Source organism: Sinocyclocheilus anshuiensis, unplaced genomic scaffold (assembly GCF_001515605.1).
Source record: "Sinocyclocheilus anshuiensis isolate Anshui unplaced genomic scaffold, SAMN03320099.WGS_v1.1 scaffold1222, whole genome shotgun sequence".
In the NCBI taxonomy this organism is placed as follows: Eukaryota; Metazoa; Chordata; class Actinopteri; order Cypriniformes; family Cyprinidae; genus Sinocyclocheilus; species Sinocyclocheilus anshuiensis.
Window position 1 is genome coordinate 165,934 of NW_015555818.1, and position 21,222 is coordinate 187,155.

A 21,222-nucleotide genomic window follows, 5' to 3' on the forward strand; every position below is an offset into this window, starting at 1 on the left:
GCTGTCTCCTCCAAGTAACATCATTGCTTGATTTGTGTCCTGTGTGCTGCAGAGGTTTACACTTGATTACAGAATAAATACACACGTGTCTGACATCATCATCATTTAGTTCATTTAGACATTTGTATATGCTTCAAAGCACAATGTCCTTCATTAGACATGCATCACCCATATTACTTCAACTAATGGCTGGATTTAATGCCCTGGGAGATGTTTAACACTATTCCTGTGGTTTTGCCCCAGTTCTCAGTAATCTCAATAGATTTTTAATCTTAAGCAATTTCCACACGACTCGTGATCCACATGAGATACAGCAGATGAAGCCAAGGTGATGATTATTTGGGGGGATTTTAAGCGGAGTTTGTCTGGAAAATAGCCAGTTGCTTCTGGCTCTATTTATGCCTGAAATGAACCTTCATCTCAGGTGATAAAATCACAAATGCTCAGACAAGATCATGGTTTACACCTGGTAGTAACCAAGGGGTAAAGGCTGGACTAGTTAGCATGGTCCAGTTAGCCCTTGCTATAAAATAAGTCACAAATACACTACTGTTTAAAAGTTTGAGGGAGGGATATTTTTATTTTTTGGTCCCCAAGGCTGTATTTATTTGATCGAAAATACAGTAAAATTGCAATTTTGCAATTTATTACCACAATTTTAAAAGCATTGCTTTCTGGTTTCATATATTTTAAAATGTAATTTCTTCCTGTGATGGAAAAGCAGAATTTTCAGCAGACAATATGCCACTTTTCAGTGTTACATAATCGTTCAAATATCAGTATAATATGTGACCCTGGCTCACAAAACCAGTCATAAGTTGAACGGGTATATTTGTAGCAATAGACAACAATATATTGTATGGGTCAAAATTATCGATTTTTCTTTTATGCCAAAAATCATTAGGATATTAATTAAATTTGTAAATTCCCTACCATACATTTATCAAAACCTACTTTTTTATTAGTAATATAGATTGCTAACAACTTCATTTGGACAACGTTAAATGCGATTTTCTCAGTATTTTGATTTTTTTGCACCCTCAGATTCCAGATTTTCAAATAGTTGCATCTCGGCCAAATATTGTCCTATCCTAACAAACCATACATCAATGGAAAGCTTATTTATTCAGCTTATTTATTTATTCATGTATAAATCTCAGTTTCAAAAAATGGACCCTTATGACTGGTTTTGTGGTCCAGGGTCACAAATGTTGATTTGGTGCTCAAGAAACATTTATTATTATTATCGATGTTGAGAACAGTTGTGTCGCCTATTTTTATGAATACTGATTTTTCTGGATTCTATGATGAATAGAAAGTTCCAAAATGTAGCCTTTATTTGAAATAGAAATCTTTTGTAACCATGTACAAGACTTTACTGTCCTTCAATCATTTTAATGAATTGTATTGTATTTAATTGCATTATAGTATGGATTGGATAACATGAGACAAATATTAATACAGGTGATAAAACAACGTGAAATGATTTGCTGATTTGTGACTAAAAATGATCAGAAACGATGGGGAAGAAAGTCTGGGTACAATTTACAAAAAAAGTAGCACGTAATACTCCCTTTAAGTGCTTCTGGAAAGTTCCTACTTTAAAGTTCAGAAGTTGTATAAAACGTACTCGGTTACTAACGTAACCTCGGTTCCCTGAGATACGGGAGAGAAGCTCAGTATCCGTCCAGTCGTTGGTGGTGCTGGGCGCGGATGATGGCGAGGGGGTGGGGTCATTTTCCGAGCCCAACAGCTCCTCTGCATCTGATGCTGTGAGCGGAGAGAGGCAAGACTAAAACTCTCGCAATGAGAGCAAATAGATCCTGTGAGCGCAGCTTCCGCATGGGGTTTCCCCAACTAGGAAACGCACTCCGAGTGGCCGTCATCGGCATGCAGGGGAGACCCGCACGAGCCGCAATAACGGCGCGGCATTTGCAACAACGCCGCTGCTCTTTTAGAAGCTCTTTGAAGTCGCCGGATGGCGGCAGGGGAACCGGACCGGAACTGCTGCATCGCTGGAGAAGCGGAGAAGCAGGTCAGCCGAGCTGAGAGGTCCCGATTCCAGCTGCGAAAGCGTGTCAACGGCGAGCGGCTTCGGATCAGCTTGAGACGTAGAGTCGTCGCTGAAGGAGAAGAAATCTGAGAATCCTGTGGCGAGTGCCCGCTTATATAGCCAGATGCCCCGCCCATTCTGGCGGGCTTTGGCGGGCTTCGTCGCCATAGTCTCGTGCAGCTCCGCTGCCGTGCCATTGGTTCGTTTTTAAAACCCTGCACGAACCAATGGCCGTGCAGTTTCACTGCGTGAATTAAATAGGCTTCAGTTCAGGAGAAAAAAGGCTTTTTCCCATATGCGTCTTAAGCAAGACGCAGTACGAGTGAAGTATCCAAAGGGAATATTGTTATTTTGGTTAGAATAAACAGACACAGAAAACAGAAACTTTTTGGAGCTACTGCAATAAAATCAACAGCAAAAGATGGACAGTGGGTGTGTATTTGATTGCTAGCCTGTGTACTTTATCATTCTCATGCCACCACAGTGAATTACGGCAAGTGTAGTTCTATCACGCAAGCCTGTCAGCTCATTAACTGGCTAAATAGCTAATATTTATTTTCTTTATCAACAAAATGCATGCAAACTAAACTATGCTGTCAGAATTTACAAATACAACCTAATGTGATCAATGCCACTTCTGTAACGAATCTCGAATTAACACATCCCCCAAATCAGAAAGTTGTGGCGTGGTGTAAGCTAGCAACTATGCTACCATCATAAGCTCACTGCTTGAGCGTGTTTTAAACGCCAACATTAAACGCCATATGGCACTGTGCAAAACATGTGCTTGCCTGAGATTGAAGAAGGTTCCTGTGAATGCCCATTTTGTCTTAGTGACACTTTGATCCATCTTTGCCAACTCAGACCACCTTGATTAAAGAGAAGGGTCAAAACATGGTCACATGCCCGTTCCTCACAGATTTTGGATCCAGCTCCCCTTTTCTGCTTCTTTATGCATGGTCCACAGAGGCTTTAGTCCTCAAAACACATAATGATGGTTTTCTAGCAACAGGCCAAAACAGTGTTATAAAGCTGGGCAGAGCAGAGGTACGCTCTTGCATGTTGAGAGAGTCTCCAGTGGAGGGCCGGAGAACAGTTAGCGCATTTCTGTGTGGGTGAAGGCCTGAGCTTAGCAACAGCTTTGTCCTCTGCAAAAAATCTACCAGTAAGAAACTTTTTCATGAATTAAACATGTGGAACACAAGGTGCTAGAAATATCCAAACATTATTTACTGATGCTGTGTTATATAACCTTAGACAAAAAGGCACTCTAATGAAGTTGAAATTCTGCCAGGGGCTCTGGAAAAACAATAACACAACGTAAAGACCCTGAAAAATCGGTTTACCTATGTAATATCACATCAGACAGATAAACAGCACACCTAGACATTAATATATATGTTGTCTGGAATGCAAATTTTAAGGCACAACTGTGTGTGTGAAACTATTTTTATACAACAATTCTACAAATTATATATTACATAATATACATTTGAGAGAAAAACATCAATTGCTGGCCATCTGTGCAACCTAAGTAGTGGAAGTCAATATCTATCTGCTTTATATAGTCATCAAATAAATGTACAACAAAAAATGCTCTTTTTGTTGTTGAGGCATGCAAACCTACCCTCTGGTTTGATCATCCTTCCTTTTTGAATGTGGCAGCTTTGATGTTTGTCACGCAGGGTTATTTTGCTGTTATTACATTTGTGAGGAATCCCTGCATGGTCCTCGACAGGAAATTAAAAAGCAGGTACCCACAGGAATCTATGGGCTCAAAGAATTTTGTAGAACATGGCAACTTCATAGAAGAACATCAGAATGGATCATCCATTTATGAGTTTTCCTGTCACGGTTAAAGACAATAATACTGTTTTCTGTTTACTGTGTTCAGGAAATCGTTTATGAAAACAGTGCCCCCAAATATAATAATACAGACTGGCTATATTGGGCCTAAATACAAGTTACTTGATATAACGTCTAAGCAATATCATACCCATCCATTTGTACTTAATAAAATATGTGTTCCAGAAAACATAGAACCTGGAATTCACTCACCTTCTACTTAACAATAACCACAGGGCAAAAGTTGGATATCGGAAAGCCGGGTCAGACCGTTCTTCAGTGAGAAGCATTATCTGATGTCATTTCCAGGATGGTGGTAACGAACCAGCATGGAGACATGTTAGAAAAAGTATTAGTTAAATAATACAATAAAATTATGAATTAAAATGATAAAGTTGTTACAAATGGTTACAATCAAAGGAAAATATGAAATCCGAAAATGCTCATAGCTTCACAGTGAAATCAGAATTTGAAAAGCTTATTTATGAGAACAGTTTATAATAATTACAATGGTAAATCAAATGTTACCTTACTTTTCACTATGGCTGTTTTTGAGCAAATGCACTCATTTTGTGTTCATGATTTTTAAATAATTCAAATTTCCACTGTAATTGGCCTTGTTCTGTTGTATTTTTCTGAAATGTTGCATAAAATACAGTATTAAATGGAGACTGCATTGCTATATTTGGCCATTGCATTATTTCGCTAGCATTTTAAGTTGTAACATATAGTGAACACTTTTGCAGTAGTCTGCATTAGGATTGTCAAAATATTAGGACAGGATTAAAAATTTGCTAAATATTTGGCAGATGCTGCTGAAACATTCTTTATGAATGCATGCATTATAAGTAGCCGTTAAGTCTCTGAACCTCACAGTCCTCGTCTCCATGCATGCACCATTGGTCCTTTATGGCCAAAATCTGATAGTGTCTTCTATTAGTGTCGGCTCTCATCTCCTGCGGAAAAATACACACATTCATTCAACACACAAAGATCTTATGAAGGGAAGATGAATAGAACATGTGTTTGTGCCTTCTTATGTGGTATAAAGCGATGTGCCGAAGTCCACAATAAAGCACTGAAGCAGTTTGTCCCAACACATGGCAACCTGTCACAATAAAACTGATAAAAGAAGGACCTCTGCTGGAAGCTCCACATTTTTGTCCACATCTTGACAGACCTTTACAACAAGGAAACAGAGAGTTGCTTCAGGACATTCTTGACTTGGACATCACAAATAGCGTGTGACAAATGGAAAACACGTGACACTGTCTATCGTGATGTTTGCGAGATCTCACATTTTACTTTGTGCCAGTTCTAACTTAACTGTTCTCATATGAGATCAAAAAGTTAGCTATACACGACAAGTTTTGGAAATCAAATGACTTTCCAGTAACAGCTTATTTCAATTTGAGAGCAGATGATATTTAGCATAGTGATGTTTAGCATATGAATATTAACACAACCTTTGCCTTCAACCCTTGAATGAGTCCTAAATGCCATTTTAGGCCCCATTTATCCCTCTGGCTATCACAGGGTGATGTTTTACTGTTGAAATTGTTCAAGACCTCCAAACGCTATGGAGGAGCCAGATGTCTATGTCTCTGAGTGACAATCTTCTAACAGTGCTGTTTTATTTTTCATTAATTTGCAGAGCTGTTTTGTCTCGGTTCTGCGCACAAGCTATTTCGCTTTTGTCAGCGGTTTGGTTAATACAAGCGATGTGCGAGAGTGGTAGAAATGTGGACCTTCACAGACAAATATGGTCAAAGCTGAGACTGTATTAAAGCAAAACGTCCTTGGTTATAATCTCAAGAGATCTAAATTGCATAAGGAGACAATTCTCTCTCTGAAAGCTCTCTAAAATTACACCTTTGTCAACAGGCACAACAGAGTCTTATGCCATTGTCCAAAATATCACTTTACAGTGTAGACCTGTCATTGGGATGCAATGAAAACGTGGAATTTAGTGTGGTCCCACAACCATGTGTGGGGGTTCCCCACTGTTCGAAATTGCAAGTTAAATATGTTTTGTCCTCTAAGGATGCAGCCAGTGCATAATTAACATTCCCTGGCTGTTTACAGTTGATTATTTCACTCAGTGGTTTTCCCTGGGAGCTGGTGATTATGCTGCTGCTCGACTACTAATAAAGAAATCCCTTTGAAAGTCAAGGCTCATATCAGAGAGATTTGGCGGAGAGGAACCAGTTATTAAGACGGAGCCCAAAAAATCAGCACCATCCTCACATTTAGCTTAGTGAGGTGAGGTTAAACTGATAATGGCACTGTAAAACAACATGAAAAAGACATTATACTGCATCTCAAAAATGTTTTTGAGAGCTCATTAGGAGTTTGGTATCAATTATGGAAAAGTGAAAGAGGACAAACATAAACCTATGAGATGACTGACTGACTGACTGACTGACTGACTGACTGACTGACGGACAGACAGACAGACATAGAAACTCCAAACACTATCTGGCCTCACATAAAGACTGTTTACAGTTTGGTTGAAGTGTCTATATGTCAAAACATTATCACATCCAGATAAAGAAATCTTAAGCTGAGCGGCTTGTAGTCTCATGTTTGCTCTCCCCACAGTCTTGCCACATGAATATACAGGCTTGCTTGCCAGTGTTTACAATTCGATAAGTGCACACAAGTTAAAGGCTTGTGCGCATATCTGCTTGTTGGTATAAAACAAGCAAACCACACACAAAACTAAACAGGCACATAGTGCTACTTTTTGCCAGGAACATGCAATTACTTGTAGTTTTCAGATCCAAGCACTTCCTTTTTTTACACATTTTCTTTTCCTCTTTGAGAATCCCATTTGGAAGAATAACCACATGTTGCACTGGAAGTGTCTCAAATGTGGTGATGGGAACACAGCGGATGAACCATTAAAATTCCTCTGGGATTGTATGGTTGTTATACACAAAAGCCATAAGGATCAGTGTCAGTTTTCTTTAAGAGGTACAGTACATGTTGTGTGGACTTCTGAACCAGGAGTCTTGGACACTTTCAACCAGTGTAACAAAAACAATCCAGAGCCACTTCATTACTTAACTAACTAAAGGTTTTAAACTACTTAAGGTTTTGTAAGAGTCATTTTGAGAAATTAGTACTTTAATTAAGCAAGGATGCATTAAATTGATCAAAAGTGACAGCAAAGACACTTACAATGTTACAAAAAAAACGTTTCAAATTTCAAATAAAAAATAAACTTTCTATAATTCGTCACTGTTTCCACCAAAATATTAATCAACACAACATTGCTTCTTTTCAACATTGATATTTAATAATACGAAATGTTTATTCAGCAGCAAATCAGCATATTAGAATGATTTCTGAAGCATCATGTGGCACTGAAGACTGGAGTATCGATGCTGAAAATTCAGCTTTGACATCACATGAATAAATTAAATATATTTACAAAACAGCAATTTGAAACTGTAATAATAATGTAATAGTATTCCTGTTTTAAAAGGTTTTAAAAGTCATAACAGTAAGGAAACAACCAAAACATCCTAGCAACCCCATAGCAACATACTAAAACCTCTTAAAGCACCCTAGCGACCCCACTCCAATGTGCTACAACCACCCAGAACACCCTAGCAACCCAAAAGTAAGCTTTTCATGGGCAAGCGACAAGCAAACAAGCAAAAAAAGAGGCTAGTCTATGAGTTGATTCTAACCAACTGAGATGAGAAAGACCGTATTTTGTTGAATGTGGTCTTTTCATTACTCATCAAAAAAAAAAAGAGGGGAAATGAGTACGTTTTATTCATAGCCAATGCAGTAACGGAAAAAAGTGTCCCATTGTTGTGAAGCCACATAGGGACAACTTTAGAAATAACAAGCTCAAAATAGACTAGATCATATGTATACACCAACGGCTCTCACTTACAATATGTACAAAGGATTTTGATTCCCTTTGACCCCTTTTAAGGATGTTTAAACAACAAATCACAATTATTTGACGTGCATCAATGACATTTCAAAGCGTCAACAAGTTCACAGAAGAAGGTTGTTATTAACACAAGCTTGGTTTCAGATGCCATGGAATCAAAGCCATTTATGTGACATCACACTTGGAGAACAGACATAGTTTATTTTTGCCATCTGGCAAACACTGCGCTTTTGATACGACCAACAAAGTAAAAATGCAGTGGGACTGATGGAAGCCATTGAGTTCATCATGAATTATATAATTTCCCCACTTATGGTGGATGAAAGACTTGACTGTGAATTAAAAAACCTATCATGCATGTGACATGTATAGAGCTTACTTGCGGTTTCTGACATCCACTAATTTAATCCAGAAAATTAAATCTCTCAGTCCATTTCATTAACGTCAGATCTCTTGACAGACTACCTAATGCATAACTGAATATTATCTGGCCATCAAAATGTAGATGTTTGTTTCTTCATCAAAACAGATTTTAAGAAATTTAGCATTACACAATTTGCACACCACTGCAGTTAATGAATGCTGTCAGAATGGTCTACAATCCATAATAACGCTTCCTCCAGTGGTTAAGTCTATCCCCTGTTGTTCTCTCTCATCAAAATCCATCTACATATTTGTTTAAAACTCTTTAAGGCTGTTTTTTGCTTGTGCATATTTCTCTCCTTATTCAAATGAGATTTTTCACTGGAGAAAGCAATATTATGGATAGAGGAGTCATATTTTTGGTCTGAAGTTTTGACTAATTTAATGATGGATTTGTTTATTAAAAACATGCATGATTTTTACTTCACAAGACATTTATTAATGGACTGGAGTCTCGTGGATTATTGTGATGGTTTTATCAGTTGTACTCTCATTCTGACAGCACCCATTCACTCCTGAGCAGCTGATGTAAAGCTACATTTCTCCAAATCTGGTCCGATGAAGAAACAAACTCATCTACATTTTGGATGGCTAAGCGTGAGTAACTTTTCAGCTAATTTTCATTTTTGGTTTAACTAATTCTTTAAAGCTAGTAAAATACTACAATATCTGATCACTGGATGCAGAGACTGACCTGTCAGAATCAAGTATTCCTGAAACTATTTCATACTGTATATTCCTAAAAGGCATGCTAAAACTGTGGTTGGCCACATTATATGTCAATCAGGCAAATATTTCCTGTTTAAGTGGGCAGTTGTTGGACAGAAAAAGCTGCAAAGGACCATACAGACATCTGGCAGTGTGAAACTAGTTCTTCATTATTATAAGTAGGTCATTGATTCAAACATTTTATGGGATAACCAGTCAAACATATTACACACCATTTCTAATTTGTCACCAGTCATCTAATAAATATAATGATGAGGAGAATGAATGACCGTTTCAGTTTCAGCACACAACTGTGGCAGTAAATACTCACTACTCAATACCACATGCTTTGAAATTCTTGACGCCCTGTGATTTGTATAAGCAATTGGCTCCAAAGCACGTCTTTGAATTTGGGACCAAATTTCTTTCCATTTAAAAGAGCATTGTTTGACATCAGCCGGCTCTTCTGACAAATACCAGATAATTGTCAAGCATTTTTTAAATTTCTCCAAAAGGGCAAGAACAAGTCATCAAGTCAGGGTGAATCATAGCTATTGACTCATAACCTCCACTTCAGCATGATGTGGGCTGAAGGTTAAGTGTGTTGAATGTTTAAGTATCTTCACATGGGGAGAACATGGGAAAGAACGTTGAGAGATTAGAGCACAAAGCGTATTTGCTTCTTAAACCTCAGTGCACCAGAGATCAAGGTCACACTTGCCAGAGAAACACTCAGGAAAAGCTAATAACACAGGGAGTAGCTGGATAAGACCACCTGTGAGTTTATTCAAGATATCAGAAGGACATGCTGATGTGTCATACTATAAACAGTATGAGCTTATTTGCATTGCCAATTGTTCCTGTGCAATGGGGAAGTCATGATAATTATTGGCTTTACTGAATTACTTTAATTACACAGCTCTCTGGGACACTTGATTCTGATTGGTCAATTGCATCATTCTGTGGTCAGATATTTTTGTATAATGATGATAAACTGTGTAATTGTTATTGTTTCCTACATAGTAGAGGCCTGCAAGCCCGTCGGGTTCCGAAACGCTGAGTCAATTCGGGCCGGGCTCTGGCCTTTTTTTTTTTTTTACAGATCGGGCTCAGCCGGACTCGGGCTCATTTAGATTCTCTCCTTTTATAGTGCCCATATACGCGCAGAGCACACATAGGCTAATGTATGAAATATTGTTAATATTGATTATATTAAAAATATTATACATCGCCTATGCAATACGCAACGCATATACGCACGCATTAGCATATGATACAGGTGACAGTTGACCATGCAGAGCATCAGGGAGAAGTTGGAGCATGGGGAGTTACTAAATGTTCCCCTATGCTTCGGGAAAAGCTGCATTTTGGAAGAGTTTTGATTTGATTACCATTTTATAAAATCCGACCACACACAAAACTAAACAGGCACATAGTGCTACTTTTTGCCAGGAACATGCAATTACTTGTAGTTTTCAGATCCAAGCACTTCCTTTTTTTACACATTTTCTTTTCCTCTTTGAGAATCCCATTTGGAAGAATAACCACATGTTGCACTGGAAGTGTCTCAAATGTGGTGATGGGAACACAGCGGATGAACCATTAAAATTCCTCTGGGATTGTATGGTTGTTATACACAAAAGCCATAAGGATCAGTGTCAGTTTTCTTTAAGAGGTACAGTACATGTTGTGTGGACTTCTGAACCAGGAGTCTTGGACACTTTCAACCAGTGTAACAAAAACAATCCAGAGCCACTTCATTACTTAACTAACTAAAGGTTTTAAACTACTTAAGGTTTTGTAAGAGTCATTTTGAGAAATTAGTACTTTAATTAAGCAAGGATGCATTAAATTGATCAAAAGTGACAGCAAAGACACTTACAATGTTACAAAAAAAACGTTTCAAATTTCAAATAAAAAATAAACTTTCTATAATTCGTCACTGTTTCCACCAAAATATTAATCAACACAACATTGTTTCTTTTCAACATTGATATTTAATAATACGAAATGTTTATTCAGCAGCAAATCAGCATATTAGAATGATTTCTGAAGCATCATGTGGCACTGAAGACTTGATACAGGTGACAGTTGACCATGCAGAGCATCAGGGAGAAGTTGGAGCATGGGGAGTTACTAAATGTTCCCCTATGCTTCGGGAAAAGCTGCATTTTGGAAGAGTTTTGATTTGATTACCATTTTATAAAATCCGTAAAAAAAAAATTTTTTTGATTTTAATTATTTAGTTTTAAAGTAGTAATTTAAAGCTTTCTATAGATATATTTAGCAAGTCCGTGAGGCAAGTATTCGCTGAGTTTCGGTTCATCATTGTGAAGCACTCCTGTATGTAGCCTATCCTTTATTTTATAAAAGCAATATAATTTAGCAATACAATAGCATTTTTTTTATAAAAAACGTTTTGTTGATATTGTGAGTGCACACAAATAAAAGTAGACCCTTTACAGTTCCGAGTGATGTATTACTCTTACATTTATGAGCAAAAATGAGGCATATTTTACGTTCTGTTAGCCTACTTTAAAAAAACAAAAACTTACATTTAACGAACAAAAAATACTCCAAACGTTTTTCTAAATTAACTTAGAAACGGAATATAATCACTTTGACATTACATACAAAACTGAACTATTTTAATAGCTGAAACAGTAGTATAAGCTGTTTTGGGAGAAGGTGGGGGGGGAGACGGGCTCGGGTCGGACTCGGGCCAAGAATTCTGATGAGCTGTCGGACAAGGGCCGGGCTGTATCACCCTGCAGCCTCTTTCTACCTGGACAATAAAATTATTTCAGCTAAAATCAGTATTTCACCCCCATTCATTTATTTCTTTTTTAAGAAATAAGCACCTTATAGAAATAGTTTCTGTTTTCATTTACTCATATGACTTAAAATACAAAAGGAGACGTTTAGCATAATGTTGACATCGCTCTTTTCCACCTCATTATTAGCTTTCAAACTGCAAAAAACGACAACAAGCAGCATGAAAGTAAGCCACATAACTCATGCACTATATTGAAGTCTTCTGAAGCCATATAATCAGGGTTATTATTGTTTATTAAAACTACTAAAACCATAAAAATCATTACTTATAAAATAAAATAAAATAAACATTTAATGGAACTGAATATTAAAAATACATATTTTATTTTAGCAGGTTGCAAGGCAACATTTCTCATTTTCATTTAGTTTAAGTACTAAATTAGTTCAAACTAAATTAATTACTGTATAACTTAATAAACTTAATAAACACTGTAAAAATAAAAAAATAAAATACAAAACACAGCAATTAACTAAAACTTTAACTTAAATTAAAATGAAAACAAACTATAAAAATAAAATCTTCAAAATATTATGAACTATATCAATGATATACTAAAATAGCACTGCATATAATAACTGAAAATAAAAGTTGTTGCTTACTAATAATCTTACATAAAAAATGCAACATCAACATTCTGCTAAACTTTCCTTTCTTGTTTATTCCTTTAAGATGAATGTTTAATTTTGGCATGAAGAGGAAGTACTGAATTTAAAAGGTGTTCTTAGGCCTCTAATATATTTTATTTCCACTATTTCAAACAAAGAGGGAAATTAAAGGGTCAACAAGAGTTTCAGCAGTAATTTATCGCAGAAGAAATACTGATGAGCTCAAGGCTACATTATGAAAAGGCCTCTGTCTTTCTATCTGTAATCACACAAAGAAGCCATGAAGAACAACTTCAGCTGTATCCGACTGGCACACTTTTTCTAAGATAATAGCATACAGCTACAAAGCAGATAATGAAGGGACAAAGAACATTGTTATTGAAATATCCGTATCTAATTCTCGCAGGCTCACCTGCAAGGCTGTGACTGAACAAATATGAGTGTGAGAAATTAAAGCTAAACTGACAACGTCAACATCATTTGAAACATAATTCATTTGTTTTCGGCTTTTTTCTAATTTGTGTCATTGTACAACAGTGAAACTCTTCTGATGACATTCATTCAAAAATTAGATCTATTGTACTTATTTATTGGCAATTACCTGAGCTATAGTGTCATGAGAAGACCAGCTGAAAATGATAATGACATTATGAAGAAGAAGAAAAAAAAAATGCTGACTGTCTGATAGCACCATAAAACATGTACATTCCCAAATCTTTCACTACACTGGCAGTCGTAATCCATCAAAAATCTACTTTAATATAATGGAAAAATGTGTGACATTGCTTGTAGCAATTAAAAATGGTCAGAATAGACAGTAACTTCTGGATAGCTAAAGAATAGCTAAAGAAATATACTTTTTTATATATTTTTTTTATTTTTTTAATAAGTTTTGCTGCCAAATAAAACAGCATATTCAAAATTTTGGGGTCAATAATATTTTTTTATGTCTTAATTAATGCATTTATTCAGCAAGGACACATTAAATTGATCATAAGTGATAGAAAAGAAAACTAAGAAATCTGAAGAAAGAAAAAACTACAAAAATGCAGTGTAAAATTCAAAATACATGTAAAACACCTGTACCTTTTTTTAACATATACGTGACCCTGGACCACAAAACCAGTCATAAGGGTCAATTTTTTGAAATTGAGATTTATACATAAATAAATAAGCTTTCTATTGATGTATGGTTTGTTAGGATTGGATAATATTTGGTTGAGATACAACTATTTGAAAATCTGGAATCTGAGGGTACAAAAAAAACAAAATATTGAGAAAATCACCTTTAAAGTTGTCTAAATTAAGTTCTTAGCAATGCATGTTACTAATCAAAAAATAAGTTTTGCCTTTAAAGATGTCTAAATTAAGTTCTTAGCAATGCATGTTACTAATCAAAAAATAAGTTTTGATATATTTACAGTGGGAAATTTACAAAATATCTTCATGGAACATGATCTTTAGTTAATATCCTAAAAATCTTTGGCATAAAAGAAAAATCGATCATTTTGACCCATACAATGTATTGCTGGCTATTGCTACAAATGTTCCCCTGCTACTTATGACTGGTTTTAGCATCATAAAACTAATAATGATATGGATGGCCCCAAATGACAAAAACACAAAAAAATTGTTCACTAGAATAGATACTGGGTCTGAATGGGTTAACAAATCTAAAGGTCCGGTGCTAAAAACTGGCTGGTTTTATACCTTCATTTTCAGCAGTGGCTGTATTTCTTCTAAACCTAGAGGACACCCAAGTCGATGCCTCTAAAATGGTCACACTCCGTATCATATGCCAAAACAAGTCGTGGACCACTGGGGATAGAGTTGGATGTCAAATAGCCTGTATTAAAAACAGCTTTGCTTAGAAAGTAAACCCAGACAGTGGGTGGAGGACCAGACTTGCCCAGAGCAAGTGGCTGGAGCTTAACAACTCATTCCTGAACGAAAAGCATAAAACCTTCAAATGCTTGAAAAACGTGTGTAGTTCTTTATGCTGGATAAGGTAAACTCCAAAAGATGGTTAAGATGTTAGCAAGGTGACTGTACACATTTGCACACTAACCAGCCCCTGCCAGCTGAAATTGTATCTAGTATCCAAAAATGCAATGTGAAGATTAAACAGGCAGCTATTTAGTTTATTTCCATTTTAGGCCCCAGATTGTTGAATTCCTTTCTCAGGGGAACAGTTGTTAGTTCATTTTAGCTAAATGTCATACAATGTAATTGTTAGATTAACAACAGCAAAGCAATCCAGTTTTGGTTTCTAAAGCTATTAAGACTAAGGCAACAAGGATGTGATTATTTAAGCAGAAGTTCTGCATTAACTTGCAAGAGCAATCCACAAGTGTCTTCACGATTTTCTACATGTTGCTGTCTAATCATTATTGCACTCCTTTCATACACATGAAATAATGTCTGTCCTTACTTTTTTGTTACAGTAAGATGCAACCAAGCAGTCGGGGTTCAGCCTATTTTGCCCCTTGTGGCAGGTGCTGTAATTACACACTCTATCAAGCAAAAAACATCTTTCTCCAATGATTCCTATTTAAAAAATGCTATGTACTGTGACTAAAATCAAAAATTTAAATGTCTAATTTCAACAGTTTGCTACCAAAGATCTCATTGGTTGTAATGGCACATAAAAAAAAAAAAAACTTATATCACATTGTCTTGTGATCTTGTGTTTACTACTATAATGCCCCACACTAAGAAAAAAATTAAAAGATTTTCATACTCCTTATTGTTTTCCAGTACATACATCTAAACATCAAGACACATTTACTGGGAAGCAAACTGACTTAAAATATGTCTTGTTTTCTGAAAAACGTATCAAAATTAAGTTAGTTTATAATCTTGTTTTAACCAAAACCTTCATAATCACTTAATTTTAATAATTTATTTGATCTGAAATTTCTTCTAATTTCAGATATTAACAATATCTTAAGTCATTTTGCTTCTCAAATATGTACTTGATTTCAGAAAGTATAGATATTTGTACTGGAAAACAAGACAAAAATGCTGAGAAAGATTTTTTCTTTCTTTGTTTCTTTCATCTGCAGTTCAGGGAATCAATAAACTACTATCCTATTACATGCAGTGCGCATTATTAAATGCATTTTCTGAAAGGCATGAGAAGTTTGAAGCCTCAGAAATCTCACACCCTCAGGCAGATCGTTTTAAATTGTAATTCCCATGTAAAGTCATTCTCAGCACACACAGCTCGTCGAACCTCCTGGTTTGCGGTCTGCCAGGGATATTTTAGTGGTTACAACTTGTACACAGTTGGCTGTTCCTCTGTATTTACAGCCTCTGTGTTTATGGGGAAGTGCTGAATATGCATATGAGACACAACGGGAGTCTTAAACCTGGCATCATCAAATACCTCCCTCTGAATCCACTCTTTGTACTAGGTCTTTCAATGAAAAGGGATTCACGTTACTTCACTATAACCAAAATGAGAAACACCTGGCAAGGTAAAGCTTCATAATGTGCTCTCTTGAGGGTAGTTAGCACTCCATCTGTCCAACATTTAGGCCTAGTGAGCTGACTTTCTGCCTTCTAAGGCAGCATCCTAAACACTGTGGAACATAGGTAGCATGTCGCAGTGCATTATGGGATTGCCTTGTCTGCAAAGGATCCATGTAATTCTGCTTTAGAATGTGTCTGAAACAATGGCTGTGTCCAAAAATCATAGGTACAATAAGTAGTATGAATAATACATTTGTCATTTTGTTATTGTCATGTGACCTACCAGCGTCAGTTTCATCACTTCACTGACATTCACAAATCCTCTCCTGTGCCCTAATGGAACAGTAAAGTGTCCACCAGACGCACACTTCAGAATTATGCCAGAAATAGTAGTTTATCCAGGGACTTGTTTGCCTCCTGTTTCATGAATCCTCAGACATACTACTCTGTTCACTGTTTTTCACCTACTATATAAGTATGTGATTTCAGATGCAGCCAAGGCATTTTAGAAGGCAACAAAATTAATATGTGAACTGATCAGGAGTGCATTAAAATTAAAAGCTTTAAAATGCTTGTCTTGCATACAACTCACAAGGTTTTGGAACAAAGATTTTGCTTATCTGAACGACTAGCCCTGTCGTTTTTGTAATATCGGTGACGATATCCTAATTTCTGCTCACAATGGAATTCCACCTTGGTCATGTGAAACTGCAGAATACAGGCAATCACATCCCCATGGCCTAATGACAAAGCGCTAAGCATTTTCTGAGCAATAAAGCACAAAAAAAATGTTAATACTGAAGCATATAAATGTACATGCCAGGTGGTTCTGAGAGCTTGGCTGCATTATTTATCTCTTTACTTTTATGACACTTGGCATGCTATGATAACCCCCGATGGAGTGAAAACAGAATACATGCTGACTAAATTGCTTCATTATCATGGAGGTGAATCAGGAAAGAGATCTTGAGAGAAGTGAAGCTATTTAAACGGAAACCAGGATTGTCAGGCGTACAAATTGTAAAAGTTTAGAGATTTCAAACAAAGGCCTGAAAGGCTTCAAGTTATGTAATGAGCCTACAAAACTGAAGAAACAAAGGCCAGATGTGAACGTCTTCCCCTCTTCGATAGTGACTAATGCGTTAATGAGGTTGCAGGAGAGCTGGATGCACTGGAAAAAGACTAACATCATATTTATCATGAGATATCACACCCTTTGGTGTTCAATGTATTGTACTAATACTGTCAAATTATTAAAAATCAATTGCTTATCAGAATAACATTACAAAAAGCACCAATCAATATCAATATATTTCCATATTCCATTTTATAACACTAAAAAATTTATGCATATAGCCCTATTTTTTTTTCTTTTGCATTATTGAATTATTTATCCATTCAATCAGCAATTACACATAGCAGAGTGTATGATAGTGAAAATGATTTTGTCATTAAAACCTCTCTTATTTGTAAAATGGAGAAAAACTATTTCTTCACCTAATTTAACCTTTGATTCTGAGCTTCGTGAGGTCATACGTGGCGACGTCTCCTCTCCAACCTAAGACTCCTTGATGTTGAGGCTAAATGTGAAAACATACCTTTTACTGCCTCTGGCTAGTATATCGTCTATAACCATTTCCAAGTCTCACCGAGCTGAAAGAAAAGAAATGGATTTTATGTTCTCTTTAAAAATAACTTCCTCAAAGTGAAGAAAAAAAGTTTTTCTCCCTGACATCCAACTGGTAAGGTGTTTTATTGTTGCAGTTTAAAACATTGGCTCTAAAACAGCAACTAGTTGCATGATGAGATCATTTGATTTCAATTTGTGTGGTGGAATATGGAAATACTGCACCAATTAATACAGAGAAGCATAACCACTCAGCTTCACTTAATCAAAGATGTTTCGAACAGCAATAAAAATGGTCTCTTTGGCAGCTTTGTGAGGCATAATCCAAATGTATCTATTCATTAGGTAAAAAATAAATCTGCTGAGCTCAGCACTAATATATTTTTCTCTGTTTCATTTCGGTTCTCTTAGACTTCAGGATTAATCAAATAATGAGAGGGAACAACAACTATAAAACAGAGGTCCAAGTTCTACATCCAATGGAAAATATAAATTCCTTCCAGGCTTTTTTGGTCCAACTCTGCTGGAAAAAAAACTATAGAAAATGAAAGACAAAAAGAGAGGGCAAGGGAGAGTGAATGTACTGCTTCCCAACCAGTACCTACCTGAAGACATCAAGCCTGTCCAAGCAAATGGGTTCGATGAAAAAGTGTGTCAGTCAACCTCGGGTGACTCCTACATCTGTTCTTTGTTTTTGATTGTTTGTTTGTTTACATTATGAGCGTGCCATGAACCTTACATTCGTGCAATTCTGCATAATTTTGCAATTGTGCATGCTATGTGTTTGCACACGACAAAATATCTAACATAATGTGCCATTTCCAATGTTTTTAAAAGGCTTCACTTTGAATGCTGTAACATTACCATCTATCGAAGATTACTATTGATGTATGATTATTAATAAACCCTTCTGGTGCTATAAAAACATTGTTATGTTTGAGCATCCCGACCAGACTGACACAACAACAGCGGCTCAACCAATAGCGGGATTGTGTGCAAAAAAATAAAATTAATTAATTTAAAAAATTGTTTAAATATGTAAAAATGGTGTTTTATAACAATATTTTGTTTTATAAATAATTTTTTTTTCTAATCTTTTTGGTTACTCTCTTATAGCTTCAACTTTTAAGTAAATTGCACTGATCTAGTAGTTTCTAATCCACTAAAACAGTTATTATATAAATGACCATACTTATTCTCAGATAAAATCCAAAACCCATTTATCCATATATTTATATCTTTTTTTTTTTTTTTTGATAACACTTCACTGAAGGCCATTATGATATAATCTGTTTGGCATTATAAAAAAAAAAAAAAGAACGAAAGAAAGAAAGAAAGAAAAAAAGAAAGAAAGGCAGTAGTGACTTTCCTATCACTTGTCTAACTATAATTCACACTGATTTTTGCCATCTCCATAATCTCTCTTTACCAAGAATCAAAGAATGTTCTAATTATGGCTATTAGGACAGACTCTTTGATGTAATCGTTTGATGTGAATATTACTGTCTGCTCTCATTAGTCGGGCCTGTCAAGTTCATTCTCTGTTACGCTCACCTTAATGTTCGTCTCAGTGTTGTTAGTCCACTTACAGTTACTCTGTCCAACATCAGGTCTGGTTAATTAAATACAGCCTTTTATTTCTCTCAGAAGGCAATTTGTTTTGCAGCTGGCTTAACAAATTAAATCAAGTGCTAAGCATTTAAAAAGCACAATAATCAGTTATTTATAACATCTGAAATTACTATCACATGTGTGTACGTGTGGGAGAGAGAGCTGGGTAGCATAAGAAGGCTCTTTTTTGCAGCTGCATGGGTAAAATCCTCTTCACAACAGACTCAAGGGCATGGAGGAGGACAAAAATTTAATCTTGCCATGTTTTCCCTCTCAGGTGATTAGGTTTGTTGAAAAACGCTGCCCTTTTAACCCCTTGCTTGCAACAATGCCTTGCATTCTGCTCTATACAACCACATTTTAGCATGCATTTTTATTTAATGTACTGTTCTTGAACAATCTGAATGTCATCGACAAGTGTAATGACAGAATAATCAAGCTATCATCTGTATCTGAACTTTTCAGATCAGATTGATTTCACTACTAATATTTGCTGTGCAATGCTGACCTCTAGTGTTAGAATATGGCAGTGCTAGTTCTAACAAGACATAAATATGGGCCAAACGACTACATGCATCATACATTTCATTCAATCCTCAATTCCCTATTAGTTATTCAAAAGATGTTTCCCTTCACTCCACAATTACACATGTTGCTGGCAAGTGTTTTGACAATATTAATGTAGCAGCATCATAACTGCAAAATGTAACCCAATGACAAAGATGTAATAACTGAAAAGTGACATATTAAAATACTTAAGTTTAATAATACTCACTTGTGCAAACTGTATGAACTCCATCTGCAATGACATGCAAACCGGATCTGCTGTTAAAATGGAAGACCGGGGTTAGTTATCACACTTTTACTCCAAAAGACATTTATATGACATTCGTCTGCATGGATTCAGATTTATAGAACACATTGATGCAATACACCATATAATTCATTTATTTCACAAACAAAAGTGTCCAATACCAGGAGGGTTAACCAAGATAAAGCAAGTAGGTTGGTCATGTGATATAAACCTGCCACCATGAGATGCTCCATGTAAAATACATTTCTACACTACCAATGACTGGATTTGTCATTTCATATGAATATTTTTTAACATATTTTGATTATTGAATGCACCTTTGAAGCCTTGGCAAGTGGCTAGAAAAAAAAATAAAGATATTGAATATTTTTACCAAAATATTTTACAGAATATAAATATAAAACTTGATATAATATATTCCTTTATAAAATATATTCCTTTTTGTGATGAATGTTGTCACAAACAATCTATTTATTAATTTAACATTTGATTTGTAAAGCTTGTAAAGTTAAATTGATGAATGATCCTTTGAGGTATTGTCAAACGGCTACAGAAATAATAATAATAATAAAAAAACATTTAATATGAAAATCTTTTATGGGGCATGTTGTCACAATACCTGCCATTAAGATGTCACAAATAGCCTATTTATTGATTTTTTTTTTTTTTCAGTGAAACATTTCTGAGGCACAGCATTATTTTTAAAACAGCTACAATGTAAAAGGCAACATTAAGCAATATCGCAGAAGCAAGAGTGCTGTTGTTATGAATATCTTCACAGGTGTGATTCAGCTGTTGGCAAAAGGCTGCAGGCCGAAGCAAACGTGTTCAGTAAACTGTATATTTTTACACAACAGTTCCAACACTAGTAAATAATATAAAATAACTTACATTTAAGGCTTAATTTGGCCAGTTAGTTGACATGTTTCTTCTCCGTCAACGAATTTATTTAAGAGTTTCAAAACCAGCTAAGCCATCAAGCTTTGATGGTGACAAGGAAACACAAAGACCGTTATGGAGAACACGAATGAGTGGAACGGAGCGACACTGATTTTGCACTCACAGCCTGACTCGGCTGTAACTCCACTCCGCGTTTTCCATTTCCCGCTCCACGCACGCAGACCTCAAACAATCAACACCAACACCAGTGGATCTACTTTCATCCGAATATGTTGCTAGTGTAGATTTATTAAGTTTGTTTACGTGCTATAGCATAAATATTATGCAATTATATTTCTTTACAGGACATAATTCACGAAAAATAATAAAAAATATTCTAATTTACGCTTTAAATCAATTATAATTTTTTTTTA

At 35.8% G+C, this 21,222-nt stretch overlaps 1 long non-coding RNA gene across 1 annotated transcript; it reads right to left on the bottom strand.

The window, feature by feature from the left end:
* Window positions 1-4,116: 4,116 nt before the first annotated feature.
* Window positions 4,117-20,989, bottom strand: LOC107675222 (uncharacterized). The gene is made up of 5 exons (XR_001632581.1): window positions 20,801-20,989; window positions 19,871-19,920; window positions 17,456-17,510; window positions 4,773-4,854; window positions 4,117-4,191 (listed from the first exon to the last, which is right to left on the bottom strand). It is a non-coding gene; the product is annotated as an uncharacterized LOC107675222 (long non-coding RNA).
* Window positions 20,990-21,222: the final 233 nt, after the last annotated feature.